This window comes from Symphalangus syndactylus, chromosome 3 (genome assembly GCF_028878055.3).
Source record: "Symphalangus syndactylus isolate Jambi chromosome 3, NHGRI_mSymSyn1-v2.1_pri, whole genome shotgun sequence".
In the NCBI taxonomy this organism is placed as follows: domain Eukaryota; kingdom Metazoa; phylum Chordata; class Mammalia; order Primates; family Hylobatidae; genus Symphalangus; species Symphalangus syndactylus.
The window spans coordinates 108,524,972-108,535,335 of NC_072425.2; the positions used below are offsets into that span (position 1 = coordinate 108,524,972).

A 10,364-nucleotide genomic window follows, 5' to 3' on the forward strand; every position below is an offset into this window, starting at 1 on the left:
TCTGTGGTTGGTTGAGTTTGTGGATGTGGAACCCATGGCTGTGGAGGGCCAACTGAATAACCACCCAACAGCAGGCTTCTCAATTCCTCCTCATCCCACTCATCTTCATCCTCTGTCCTTGTCAGCTCCCCAGTCCCTGGCTGCTGTATCTTCTAATCTTCTTAGATGATTAGGAAGATTTACAGCTTTTTCCTTGCAAGTCTTTTTTTTTTTTTTTTTTTTTTTTTTGTAAATCGTGCTTCCTTTTGAGCACTTAATTCACACTGTTTCCTCTCTTGGATGCTACTATGGTAACAATCAGGTCCCCACCTCTCAAGAACATTGCATCTGACCAGACTGAGAGCCAGCCTGAACATGGGCCGCAAACCAGGGTTTTTGGAATCACAAGGAACAGCAAAAACCAGCCTTTCCCTTCACTTAGAAAGGGACTGTGAATAGAAGGGCCCCAATCTCCACCATCCAAGCAGAAAACCAAGAGCTCAGTGCCAACATGGAAACCAAAATGTATCAGGAATGAAGTACAGTATCCCCTCACATACTCAAGGTCAAGATGGGTTTGGGGAAATACCTATCTGACCATCTGGCCTCTTCTAGTGGGCATGGCCCCACACCAGCATTTTTAAAAGAAGATGTTTTTATTCTTCTTACATTTCCTAAAGGGGTATAAAATCTACTGAAAGGGATATAATAACTCAGAGTAAATGAGCTCACTCACAAGAATCATTCCTGGATAATCATTTTTGGTTGCTGAGATTATTCAGCACATTACTTCAAAGTGGCAAAATTCAGGGCAATCTGAGAAAAGAGAATTAAAAAGTGGTGGCCACAATTGCTGACATGTTTATGTAGGACGCACATAACACAACTCCCATTTTCTTCAGTGTGTATGTCAAGAGGCCAAGACCCCTGATCATCAAAATAAGTTATTTTGTGCATTACAGTGCACAGGACAACAGAGGGAATGACACTTTCTTGGAGGGTGTTGCGGGAATTCAGGGACCCCAAATGGAGGGACCGGCTGGAGCTGCGGCAGAGGAACATAAATTGTGAAGATTTCATGGACATTTATCAGTTCCTAAATAATACTTTTATAATTTCTTATGCCTGTCTTTAATCTCTTAATCCTGTTATCTTCGTAAGCTGAGGATGTGTGTCACCCCAGGACCACTGTGATAATTGTGTTAACTGTACAAATTGATTGAAAAGCATGTGTGTTTGAACAGTATGAAATTAGTGCACCTTGAAAAGGAACAGAATAACAGTGATTTTTAGGGAACAAGGGAAAACAACCATAAGGTCTGACTGCCTGCAGGGTCGGGCAAAAAGAGCCATATTTTTCTTCTTGCAGAGAGCCTATAAACGGATGTGCAAGTAGGAGATATATCGCTAAATTCTTTTCCTAGCAAGGAATATTAATATTAATACCCTGGGAAAGGAATGCCTTCCTGGGGAGAGGTCTATAAGCGGCCGCTCTGGGAGTGCCTGTCTTATGCAGTTGAGATAAGGACTGAGATATGCCCTGGTCTTCTGCAGTACCCTTAGGCTTACTAGGGTGGGGAAAAACTCCGCCCTGGTAAATCTGTGGTCAGACTGGTTCTCTGCTCTTGAACCCTGTTTTCTGTTATTTAAGATGTTTATCAAGACAATACCTGCACTGCTGAACATAGACCCTTATCAGTATTTCTGCTTTTGCCCTTTGCCTTGTGATCTTTGTTAGACCCTTATTAGTAGTTCTGCTTTTTGCCCTTTGAAGCATGTGATCTTTGTACCTACTCTCTGTTCTTACACCCCCTCCCCTTTTTAAAACCCTTAATAAAAACTTGCTGGTTTGAGTCTCAGACGGGCATCACAGTCCTACAGATATGTGATGTCACCCCCAGCGGCACAGTTGTAAAATTCCTCTCTTTGTACTCTTTCTGTTTATTTCTCAGCCAGCTGACACATGGAAAATAGAAAGAACCTACTTTCAAATATTGGGGGTGGGTTCTCCCAATAGGAGGTGACTGAAAGTCACTGTGCAAAAGGCCTGTATCACTCTGTAGTGGAAGGACTGGAGCCCGGTGCCTTGTGGCCTTCATTAACTTGTTCCCACCTCTTCTTTGGTTGCAGTGGCCTCAGTGGGAGAAGTTTCTTCTATATGTTCTGCTGACTTCTCCTCTTCCTCCTCCTCATCCTCTTGGGGATAGAGGTCCAGGTATTTCTACATGCATTCCTGCATGACCTAGAATTGGTCTACACAGTCTTTCACCTTGAGATCCTCTGCACTATAGTGGAAGCAGAAAAAGGCCAACTTGAACTGTTCCCCACAGGGGCCACTGGCCATTCCCCCAGGCATGGGCAGTTCCAGTTAATGTCTTCATTTGGCGGCATCAGTCCATGCTGAGTATGGATCGCTGGGGTCATCAGCCACCAGCTCTACATTGCTTAGAGTTTTGTGGTCATCTTTGGTCACAAATATGATTCCATCCTTCCCTTCCTGCTCACAGTAGGACATGGCTGCAGCATATAGACCAGTGCTTAGGCTTTGCAGAAGCAGCCACAGCAGCTGCCCCATTTTTTTTTTACAACCTTTTAAAATTAAGTGTGATACCCATACTCTAAAGTGTACAACTCATATGTATATAGTTTAATTATCACAAAGCAATGACATCCAGGCAACCAAATCAAGAAATAGCCATTACTACCAGAAGTCACCCTCTTGCCCTTTATGGAGAAACAACCACTATCCTGACCTCTAACACCATAGATTTTGTAGATTCCCTTTATCAGTTAGGGAACTTCTTTTCTATTCCTATTTTTATCACGAATGTGTTTAATTTTATCAAATGGCTTTCTCTACAAGATGATCATGTTTTTTTCCCTTTATTAATGTGTGGATTACATAGACAGATTTCTGAATGTTAAATTAACATTGCAATTCCTGGAATGAACCCAACTTGGTTGTGATGTATTATCCCTTTTACATATTGCTAGGTTTGGTTTACTACTCTTTTGTTTAAGATTTTTACATCTATGTTCATAAGTGACGCAGACTTACAATTTTTCTTTCTTGTTGAGTTTTAGCATCAGATTGTGATAGCCAAAGTAAGGACTTCGGATTTTATTTTCAGTGTGACAGGAAACTATTTGAGGTTTTTATATAGTGCTGATAAGAAAAAAAAATCTCAGATATTAAAAAGGAAAGAAAGCAATTTAGAAAACAGTACAGAATAAGATCACTTTGTGTAAATTAGAAACTTTCGTGTGTGTGTGTTGCATTTTTTAAGTTGTTAGAACTGAAACTAAGAATTATTGACAATAGATGTTAACAGGTGTGATAAAGGAGTTTTTGATTTTGTGTTGTTTGACATTTTTTCACCATATGTATGCATTACTTTTATTTAAAAATATAAACAAGAAGAGAAAGTATCAAATGGTAAAGAAGAAAATAAGGGCAGTTTGTTGACCCTAAAACTCTCTCCCAGCCAGAGACAGTAGTGCACAGTGGGCAGTACCTGGTTTGAGGGCTGCTGACTGGACCTTGTCTCTGAAGCTCAGTTCATCTGTAAAGTGAGGACGATATTGTCCACCTTAGGGCTGTGTGAAGATTTCATCAGTTACTGTGCTTGGCACATTGTCCTGATTCAATTAATGGGGCTTCTCCAAGCAGCAGTAGCTACAGTATGACAAAATTCTTGTGCATGTGTATTAGAGCATAGCATAGCAGTAGTGTATGTGAGGACAAATAAGGACTACTAAGTAGAGAAGCAGGTGAGCGGGGGGTCAAATGGGGAAGTGAGGGAAATGGGTAGGAGAAAAGAACTTAAGAAGGCCCTGTAATGAAGGCTGTAACTCAACCCCCTGCCCCCTCAGCTGGTACCTCAGGAAAAACAGGAGCCACGGTAGGCCTGGCCAGGAGAGAGCTCACAGACTAACACAATATCTTAGTCCATTTGTGTTGCTGTAACAAAATACCTGAGAATGGGTAATTTATAAAGAACAGAAAGTCCTTCCTTCATTCCTTCCTTCCTTCCTTCCATCCATCTCCTTCCTTCCTTTCTTCCTTCCTTTTTTCCTTCCTTCCCTCCTTCCTTCCCCTTTCCCTTCCCCCTTCCCTTCTCCCTTCCCTTCTCCCTACCCTTCCCTTTCCTTTCTTTTCTTTCTTTCTAAGTTTCACTCTTGTTGCCCATGCTGGAATGCAGTGGCATGATCTTGGCTCACTGCAACCTCTGCCTCCTGGGTGCAAGGGATTCTCCTGCCTCAGCCTCCCGAGTAGCTGGGATTACAGGCACCTGCCACCACACCTGGTATTTTTTGTATTTTTAGTAGAGACGGGGTTTCACCATGTTGGCCAGGCTGGTCTCAAACTCGTGACCTTAGGTGATCCGCCTATGTCAACCTGTCAAAGTGCTGGGATTACAGGTGTGAGCCACTGTCCCCAGGCAGAAATTTATTTCTTACAGTCCTAGAGGATGGCAAGACCAAGATCAAGATGTTAGCAGGTCCAGTGTCTAGAGAGAGCCCATTCTTCATAGATGGTGCCATCTAGGTGTCTTTACATGGTAGAAGGGCAGAAATGCAAAAGGGGACAATTGCTAGTTCCTCTAGCCTTTTTATAAGGTTGTTAATCCCGTTCACGGGGGTTCCACTCCCAAAGGCTCTACCTCTTAATACTATCACATTGGTAATTAAGTTTCAACACATGAAAATTTGGGGGACACAGTCAGAACATAGGATGCAATGAGAGATACTCAGCCTGGACCCAGAGCTCATAAAGACAATTTGGTACCTATGGAATGGCTGAGAAAATTCTGGTGGTGGTGATGGTGGTGTGTATGTAAGCTGTGGACACAGAAATAAATACCTCCTGTGGCCTTAAATTTCACAGTAAGGGAAAAAGAAGAATGCCGAATTCCCCAGGGGATTGTCAGTGCCAGCATGCAGTCTAATTTGCATGATTTAAATGTTACATGGTTCATTAATTAAAACTCTTAAGAGTAAAAAAAACAAGCAGATACATAAAATATGCATGCATATTTTCTATATTTCTGTGTTTCCAAAGAGATCACATCCACCACATTTTGTGTCTTGACGAGTGTGGGCAGATGTGGAATTCCTTGACTGTGCACCCTTCTCCTGGATATCTCCCGGGTTGGGGGAACACTGCCACTGAGCCTCTGGTTACGTAACTGTTAAATGAGGAGAGCAAGAGAACATACCCCATAGGGTTGATGTGAGGATTACACAAAGCAGTTCATGTGAAGTTATCAACAACTTTTACATCTAGTAAGTGCCTTGTTAATGTCAACTATGAGGCTGATAAGAAAGAAGAATGAGGAAGCATTTCTTTTCACTGGATCTTGGTCAAGTCATTAGTTATACCCCTCACATGTAATCACGTAAATCATGTTAATTACATTTTGGAAAAAATTAACTCAAATTCCCTATTTACATCAGCAAACTAGAGAGAGATACTGAGGACTGGACAGGGAGAAAATGAGAGAGACTTGTGAAACTGCTAGAAGGTTTGAGGGAGGAGAACCAGGGCAGATATTCCTAGAAACCTTTTGTTTTTTAGTTTCAGGAGGTGCACATGACATTTGTATCTTCCATTGCAGGCACACCTTCTATGTTATAACCTAATGGCACTACTTTCTATGTGGAGTGTGTGCCCCCACAGTTCTCACCCTCATGCCTTGGCTCGGGGTGTTCTTGGTGCCTGGAATGTGTCTCCTCCCAACTCTTCACACCCAACCCTGACCATCTCTCAAGAATCGGCTCAGGCCCATGATGGAATTTACGTCTCCTTTCCCAACTCCCTGACTTTACATAACTGTTTATTTCTTTATCTCTCTTTTTTTTTTCTTCAATTTTTAAGTTCCAGGGTACATGTGCAGGATGTGCAGGTTTGTTACATAGGTAAATGTATGCCATGGTGGTTTGCTGCACAGATCAACCCATCACCTTGGTATGAAGCCCAGAATCCATTATGTAGCTGTTCCTTTCTATTGCTTTTCCTTCTCTCTTAGGCATTCACTTTGTGTCTCCTTCAACTGACTATAAGCATCCTGAAGACAGGAAGTATGGCCTTTTCTTCTTTTGTTTCTTCCACTTCTCTGCTCCTTGCGCACACTAGACATGCACTAATTAGCAGTTTAACGAAAGAGTTAATGTATCAGTTAGCCTTTTCTCAGCAGCAGCCTCTATTCAGGACAAGTTTCTGCTCCCACTCCCCTCCCTGCCTAGAAATTCCAGGAAGAGGATCTCATCCCAGCTGTCCCTGCCTGGTCATCTGACTTCTCCCGCCACACTGCCTGAATCAGGCTCCTCCACGACTCCTCACTGTCCTGCAGCCCACGGGTAGCCATCTCCCTGTACCAACATCATCATCATTCACCAGAAAAAACAATGCACACTTTATCACCCACAAGTCTTACTTATTTGAAATATCAGGTTGATGCAAAAGTAATTGCAGCTCTCACCATTAATTTTTTTGTTTTTTTGAGACGGAGTCTCGCTCTGTCACCCAGGCTGGAACGCAGTGCCACAATCTCGGCTCACTACAACCTCTGCCCCCCGGGGTTCAAGCAATTCTCTGCCTCAGCCTGCCGAGTAGCTAGGATTACAGGCGCCCTCCACCACGCCCAGCTAATTTTTGTATTTTTAGTAGAGATGGGGTTTCACCATCTTGGCCAGGTTGGTCTTCAGCTCCTGACCTCAGGTGAACCACCCACCTCGGCCTCCCAAAGTGCTAGGATTACAGGCATGAGCCACTGCGCCTGGCTTCACCATTACTTTTAATGGCCAAAACCACAATTACCTTTGCGCCAACATAATAACTGTGCAGGATCTCTGGTGGGCTCCTCTGGTGGAGTTTCATAAACATCTTCCTCCTGCTTAGGAGACAGTGATGACATGGTTGAGACACACCACGTCCTCCAGGAGCCTCTTGTTCCCTGACATGGAATCGGTTTGGAGATTTTGGTGCAGTCTTGCCTAAGACAATAAGGAGTGCGTTGGCATGGCTCTTTGACCAGAATGAAGCTTGACAGTTAGCGCTTGACTTAGGGCCCCTCCACCTAGGTCCACCCATGTTCCAACTGCCACTCTCCTAACTGTCGCTCAGAACATTGCCTCTCAGTCCCAGCGCCTGCCCAGGCTTTGGATGACCGACCACTGGCTCAGGAGGTGGGAGAGCTACTTGAGGGCCAAGTGAAAGCCTCATTTTGTGATTCAGGCACCAGCCAAATATAGTTGCATGAGGAAAACTCAGTTGCCTGTGGCTTTGTTTTTGTTTTTGTTTTTGAGTGCTTTCAAAATCTTGCTGCCTCTCCCCCTTCTGATTTGCAAGACACTGGAGAGGAAATCAACTTGGTTATCTGAGCATCCTCTAGTGCCTCTCAGCTCTGCGTGAAGACCGCTTTCCTCGGAGGAGTCCAAACTTTATCAAAAAGAGAAATATTTCCTTTTCTCTTCACAATGTAAATATCTTTTTCTGTTATTATATAAGTAATAGATGCTCATTGTAAAAATTCATACTATTCAGAGTGTGTTTCCCAACTCTGCTGGGTTAGAGATGATCATATGAACAGTTTATAGTGTATCCTTCCAGTCTCGGGAAGTGTGTGTGTATGTGTGGGTGTATGTACAACATTAATGTGATCTTGCTCAATGTTATTTTCTAATGTTAGTTTTTAAATTTAAAAGTGTGTAACAGTGAACTCTCCACATCAGTCCATATATATCTGCCTTTTCCTGTGCCAAAATTAATTTAACCATTCCCCTGCTGATGGATATTTAAACTGTTTAAAATTTTTTTGTAGTTACAAACAATGAATGGTGTAATGAACTTCCTTATACATGTGTCTTTGCCTATCTGTGTGGATAGGTTTATGGGATAAATTTCTAAAAATGTAACTGTTGGGTCTAAAGTAAGACACATTTTGAATTCTGATAGATGCTGCTAAATTGCCACCCACCCCCCAAACGTTTATGCCCCCATGAGGGTGTCCCAGGACTGATACTTACTAGGCAAGTAGGCCCAGTGCCTAGGACTCACCATAGTTTTAGGGGCCATAAACACGTTTTAATTTTTTAAAGCAGGAGAAAAAAGTGAATATAATAATGAATATGTAATATATAATGACTCCAGAGAGGATTATATTCATCTTTATACCAATGCACTAACGACATATAATTTTTAGTATTTTTTTGGAGGAAGGGACCCATGAACACAAACATGTATAGGGTCCATGGAGGTCATTTTGTAGCTCTGAATTCTCTATTATCTATCTCTTCACAGCCTTGCAATTCTGAGACTTATCTTTTTAATCTTTGCCGGTCTTTTTTGTTTTTACTTGCAGTTCTTTGGTTATTTGTGAGGTATCGTCTCCTAAGTTTATTGACCATACGAATTGCCTATTTATGTTCTTTTCTGTCTCTCTTTGTTTTAGAGACAAGATCTTGCTCTGTTGCCCAGGCTGGAGTGTAGTGGCACAATCATAGCTCACTGCAGCCTTGAAATTTTGGGCTAAAGAAATCCTCCCATTTAAGCCATCTGAGTAGCTGGGACTACAGGCACATGTCACCATGCCTGGCTAATTTTTTTTTTTAGAAATGGGATCTCACTATGTTGCCCAGGCTGGTCTCAAACTCCTGGACTCAAGCAATCAATCCTCCCACCTTGGCCTCCAAAAACATTGAGATTACAGTTGTAAGTCATTGTGCCTGGCCTTTTCTCATTTTCTTACTGAGTTGCCCATCTTTTCTTTGTTAAAGTTCTTCTTACAGTATAGTAAATATCACAAATATTACACTTAAAATTTAGCATTTTGGCCGGGTACAGTGGCTCACACCTGTAATCCCAGCGCTTTGGGAGGCTGAGGCGGGCGGATCACGAGGTCAGGAGATCGAGACCATCTTGGCTAACACGGTGAAACCCTGTCTCTACTAAAAATACAAAAAAAAATTAGCTGGGTGTGGTGGCGGGCGCCTGTAGTCCAGCTACTCTGAAGGCTGTGGCAGGAGAATGGCATGAACCCGGGAGGCAGAGCTTGCAGCGAACCGAGATTGCACCACTGCACTCCAGCCTGGGCGACAGAGGGAGACTGTCTCAAAAAAAAAAAAAAAAAAAAAAATTTGCATTTAATATTTGTAATGGTATCTAAAGTGCTCCTGTATCCCAAATCTGCCAAGCAGTTGTGTTTTTTTGAGACAGAGTTTTGCTCTTGTTGCCCATGCTGGAGTGCAATGATGCAATCTTGGCTCACTGCAACCTCCGCCTCCCGGGTTCAAGCGATTCTCCTACCTCAGCCTCCTGAGTAGCTGGGATTACAGGCACCCATCACCATGCCTGGCTAATTTTTGTATTTTTAGTAGAGACGGGGTTTTGCCATGTTGGCCAGGCTGGTCTCCCACTCCTGACCTCAGGTCATCCACCTGCCTTGGCCTCCCAAAGTGCTGGGATTACAGGCGTGAGCCGCTGGGCCCGGCCAAAGCAGTTCTTATATGGTATCATTCTTGCAAAGATTTACACAAATATTCCTGGTATTTTCTGGTAGAATATCTATGGCTATTACTACTCATGATAATATCCTTAGTTCATCTGGCATGCATGTTTGTATAAGATGTGAAATAGCTATTAAACTCTATTTTGTTTTCCAAGTACATAGTTAATTTTCCCCCACCATGGGACAATAATTTGAAATTTCACCATTATCAAATATTAAATTCTCCTTTGTATATCAGTCTGTTTCTTGAATCTCTTCCAACTCATTGATCTATTTATCTATTGCCACACTATTACCACGGTTTTAATTATAAAGCTCTATAATCTTTTGATTCTGATAAAAGTAAATCACCATCCCCTCCACCATAATCTTCCTCCTTCTAATTTTTTTCTTGATTATTCTCACACCTTTACTCTTTCTGATAAACTTTGGAGTTATATTTTCAAGTACTGAAAAAAAAATCCCAATGAATTGTGTAAAATTTGGAGATTAATTTGAGGAGAAGGGACATCTTTCCCACACTGCATCTGCTTCTCCAAGACCTGGCATTTTGTTCAGACCTTCTATTTATGCCTTTCCCACTTGGCCTTCAGCTTGCCTGAGTCTTTTCTCTCTCAGCAGTGTCCTTCTTAAGCCCCTTCGTGACTCTCTGTGCAACTGGAGGCCAGCAGCAGGGGCTTGCCTGAGACTTCATGTTACCCAGAAGGTTAATAGGGGCCTTTTGCTTTCAGTTTTTTGTCCATTTAGTAGTGGTTTTCTTTTTTTGTTTTTTGAGATGGACTCTCACTGTGTCACCCAGGCTGGAGTGCAGTGGTGTGATCTCAGCTCACTGCAATCTCTGCCTCCCAGGTTCAAGTGATTCTTCTGTTTCATCCC

General features: G+C 42.6%; 1 protein-coding gene and 1 pseudogene across 6 annotated transcripts in view; both read right to left on the reverse strand.

The window, feature by feature from the left end:
* GATAD1 (GATA zinc finger domain containing 1) overlaps positions 1-7,087 on the reverse strand; it is a 57,521-nt gene extending 50,434 nt beyond the window's left edge. For all 6 annotated transcript variants that reach the window (XR_010120071.1, XR_010120070.1, XR_010120069.1 and 3 more), the window contains exon 1: positions 6,800-7,087. The gene's annotated coding sequence lies outside the window, so the exon portion shown is untranslated. The remainder of the gene's footprint in view (positions 1-6,799) is intronic.
* LOC129479502 (mitochondrial intermembrane space import and assembly protein 40-like) lies at positions 2,078-2,494 on the reverse strand (annotated as a pseudogene).
* Positions 7,088-10,364: the final 3,277 nt, after the last annotated feature.